Source organism: Lemur catta, chromosome 10 (genome assembly GCF_020740605.2).
Source record: "Lemur catta isolate mLemCat1 chromosome 10, mLemCat1.pri, whole genome shotgun sequence".
NCBI classification, from domain to species: domain Eukaryota; kingdom Metazoa; phylum Chordata; class Mammalia; order Primates; family Lemuridae; genus Lemur; species Lemur catta.
Window position 1 is genome coordinate 23,387,899 of NC_059137.1, and position 4,664 is coordinate 23,392,562.

Sequence of the window (4,664 nt, forward strand, 5' to 3'; positions counted from 1 at the left end):
GCTGATCTCCAAGACAAAAATATACTGGCAGCATTTTAAAAGGCAACATCAAATGTGTTTGTGTTTTTATTCCCAGCAAATATTACAGTGTTCAATTGGTCTCTGGCCTCAAGCTTTACTGGTTGAATACCGTATTGCAATCTCACTGCAAAATTGCTTAAAATTGTTGCGATATCAGAGATGGCGCCATTTCCATTCTCCAACTTGCTGTTTTCACTTGCTCTGAGCACATTTCTTAAGCAATGATTTTATGACCTTCACAACAGAGGCCCCGCACAGCTAAGTAACAAAAGATCACCAAGGTTTTCCACAGATTGCCAAAGATGCAATTCTTCACAGTGATCAAGGAAAAACTAAATGCCTTTGCCCTGGTACATTCCAAATATGTGGAAGCCTCCCCCAATTCAGCTATTGTTTGTGATACAAAATTCTTCTCCAGTGCATCACCTTGTATTTGAACTGTGTCATTTGCCTTTCCCACACTGCCTTTCTAAAATTCTATAAATAAAACACACACACACACACACACACACACACACACACACACACCAGAAAGTCCTTTTACTACTTATATTTAAAAAAAAAAAAACTGAGATATCTCAGACATTTAGAGCCCAGAGAAAATGGCTGTTTGTCATACTAATTGTGACCATCATGGGGCTGCCACCAGATGAATGCTAGAGTCTTAAGTCATAGATAGAGTGCAGCCAGCTTTCCCTAGCCATTAATGACCGAGATTCTCACAAAGCATAGAATCTATATGCTTTGTTAAAATCCTTTGGGCTATAAAATAGAGGAAACCAGCACATGCTAGTTTAAGCAAAAAGACACATCTATTATTCACTCAACAAATATTGAATACCTACTCTGTGCCAAACACTGTTATAAGCACCTAAAATAAAACTTGATTCATAGAACTCAAAGGCAGAGATATCATCAGCCTTTATATGAGATTAGAAGCAGAAAGAGGAGGCTCATGGGGAACCCAGGATATTTCTGAATATCTCTGTCCTCTGCTTTTCATCTGAATCATCCTTTCTGTTGCTATATACAGCTGTTCTTTATTTTCCAGTCTTCATCCTGAAAAGTAGTCCCTGCCAATAACTCCCAAACATACATTGTCTTCTCCGTTCAAGAGACCAGTCAGACTATTCCTTCATGAAAACCTCTCACCAGAGGACAGGATCACAATGTAAAAGCAATTTTGTTCCTATTAAAAGAGTGAAGGTAGGGGTGGCCAGAATCTCAGAAAAGCAAGAGGCTGGAGAGACTTAAAATACTGTGTTCCCTGCAAAAATAAACTGGTAAAATAAAGTAACTATTTAAAGCAAAAATTGCCTGATTAAAGTGCATATATACAGCTATGCTTACATATATAAATATTATGTGCTAAGCAATACGCTAAGCCCTTAGCATTCATTACTTTGACCTTTGCAACAATCCTATAAGTAACTCTATTGGCAAATATTTGATAACTGGCCCCTCTAAGAGGAGGAAAAATGTCTTAGTTTGTAGTGGTTGCCAATTTCTGTGGTGTTAAATACTTGATAGACTTCAAGCAACCAATGGCATCAGTGATCATGGAATTGGGAAGAGTTGTACCCAACAGGTCTCATGAGCTGGTTAAGAGATTTCGCTGTAGCACACTGCTACCTATAAGGGAGGTACTACTTTCATCCCAATTTTCTTACACAGGAGAAAATAGACACAAGAAGTTTAATGACTTGCCCAAATTCACCCAGGAGAATCTGTATTGGCCCCCAGACTGCACAGTGCCAGAGTTAAGACCAAATATTTAAGACAAGTAGTGTAACTTAGTATTATTATTAATAGTGTCATGCTTATCTTAAATTCTACCAGTCACACTCACTGCTCACTAAAATTAAGTGTCAAAAAAGTTCAGATCTATTTTAAGTGAAATGAGCCAGGCACAGAAAGACAAATATTGCATTTTCACACTCATATATGGGACCTAAAAAAAATTGATCTCAAGGAGGTAGTGAATAGAATGGTGGCTACTAGAGATTGGTAAGGGTGGTGGGAAGGGGTAATGAAGAGGTGTTGGTGAAGGGGTAATACTGTTAAATAGAACAAAAAAATTCTAGTGTCCAATAGTACAATAGGGCAACTATAGCTAACAATAATTTATTATATTTCAGAATAGCTAGAAGTTTTCAAATGTTCCCAACATAAAGTAATGATAAATGTTTCAGGTAAATCATGTCCCAATTACCCTGATTTGATCATTATTTGTTATATGCTTGTATCAAAATATAACATGTACTCCATGAATATGTATAATTATTATGTATCAATAAAAAATTAAAATATATATATATAAAAGTTCAGATCATCTTGTCTTGTTCCCTCATTTTAATAAGAGCCATTTAGAGAGGTTTAAGAGTAATGTATCTCAATTTGAACTTCTAGAACAAGTACCCAAGTTTCTTAAGCCATAACCACAATTTACCCAATTTTTTGCAGCATACCCTACCTGGATCATCTCTTACACTCATAACATCCCTAAAAGGTTCTTACCATGGCTAATTTATAGACAAGGAAATAGACCTAGATGTCAACTTCTCGGAGACCACAATGGAAGTGGGGCAGGTTGGGAAGAAGAATTATCTTAACAAGTCAAAGGATGGTTTCTTTTTTTTTCTAGAATCACATTTAAGGGTGAAGAACTTTTTAGTGAGGACAGATTTCCCTCCAATTTGTCCCAACACTAGTGGAAAACTGAGTACAGTTGGCCCTCTGTATACGCAATATCCACATCTGCAGATTCAGTCAACCATAGATTAAAAATATTCAGAAAAAAGTTAAAAATTTAAAATAACACAACAATAAAAATAAAACAAATAAAACAATATAATATAACTATTTACATAGCATTTACATGTAATCCAGAGATGATTGAAGTATACAGGAGGATGTGTGTAGGTTATACAGAAATACTACATCAAGTTGGTTCTGTGGGTTTTGGGGTTCTAGGGGTCCTGGAACCAATCCCCATGGATATTGCAAAACTGCATTCAGGCTCCTTGATTTTCCAGTTAAATGTCAACCCATTAGGAAAAGGTTAAATTCAGGAAGCTCAAGTCTTTATGAAAGCTGTCATAGTTAGGTATAGTGGCTCATACCTGTAATACCAACACTTTGGGAGGCCAAGGTTGGAGGATCACTTGAGGCCAGGAGTTTTAGATCAGCCTAGGCAATATAGTGAGACTCCATCTCTACAAAAGAAAAATTTTTAATTAGCCAGATATGGTAGCATACACCTGTAGTCCTAGCTACTTGGGAGTCTGAGCTGGGAGGATGGCTTGAGTCCAGCCATTGGAGGTTACAGTGAGCTATGATTGTGCCACTGTACTCCAGACAGACTCCAGCCTGTTTTTTCAGAGATAGACCCTGTCTCTTAAAAGAAAAAAAAAGGCTGTCATAGAAAGACCAGTTGACTTATTCTGAATGATTAACAAATAGATCTCAGTCTCTTGAAATGCATTAATCCAAGAGTCAGTTAATCAGTGTTTGCTTCACTACAGAAAAGAAAAACAGACAGAAGACTCCAGCAGGAGGGAGTACAGGCAACATCCCCCTTGATCTGTGTTTAACCTCCAGTTGCCTATCCTGTCCTTTAGGACATTTACACTGCGACACTGCCACAGGAGGGAGCATGTCTCTTTCTCCTCTCTGATTCCCCAGTATCCAGCCCAGTGCACAGACCGGAGACCAAGGACACATGACAACTAAATGCAATGTTAACCCAAATTGGAGCCTGGAGCAGAGAAAGGACATAAGTGGGAAAACTGGTGAAATCCAAATAAAGTCTGGAGTTTAGTGCATTGTAACATACTGATGTTGGTTCCTTAGTTTTGGCAAATATACCATGGTAGTTTAAGATGTTAATATTAGGGGACAGGGCAAGGGATACACAGGGACTCTCTGTACTACCTTTGCAATGTTTCTGTAAATCCAAAATAAAAAAGTTTATTTTAAAAAAATGTATCTGTAATCAGGGCTGCAAAGGAGAAGCATCAGTGCTTTGTGAGCATGTCCTGGGAGATTTGACCAGGAGCAGAAGTCATTCCTGATGAAATGACTGTTCACCTGAGATCACAAGAATGAGGAAGAGGTTTATGAAAATTGCAGGTCTCAAAGTCAAAAAGACTCGGACTTAGGCATTATAAGAGTATTTGCTTCCAACAAAGTTTCTTTTCCTCATCTTTTCCTTTTTAAGTAAAAATCATAAATACTATTAGTGATGCTTTGTGCCTTTCCAGAGACCCCTGCCCTGGTGAGGCACATGGAAGCCTTCATGGGGTGAGGAGATTGGACACTGCTTTTGAAGGTCTCAAGCCTGGCATTTCTCTTTCCTACACGCCTAACCTTGCTGCAGAAGAAAGAGTGTAGCGTCCCACGGCCTGTAATCTTTAAATCTTTGGGCCCCAGGTATGCTAGGTCCATTAAGTAGGACAAATAAAAAGTGTTCCTCGCCACCAAAACAATAGTCCAGTGGGGCCTGAACCTGTCACTCCCTCCCCATACGTGCCATTCTAGCAACCCCAGGTGATATCTGAGTGAGGCTCAGACAGGGGCTCCAACCTGCTCAGACCGAGGCTGGCCCAGACAAGATTTCCATGCTAGGCATGGAAGTCAGGAGC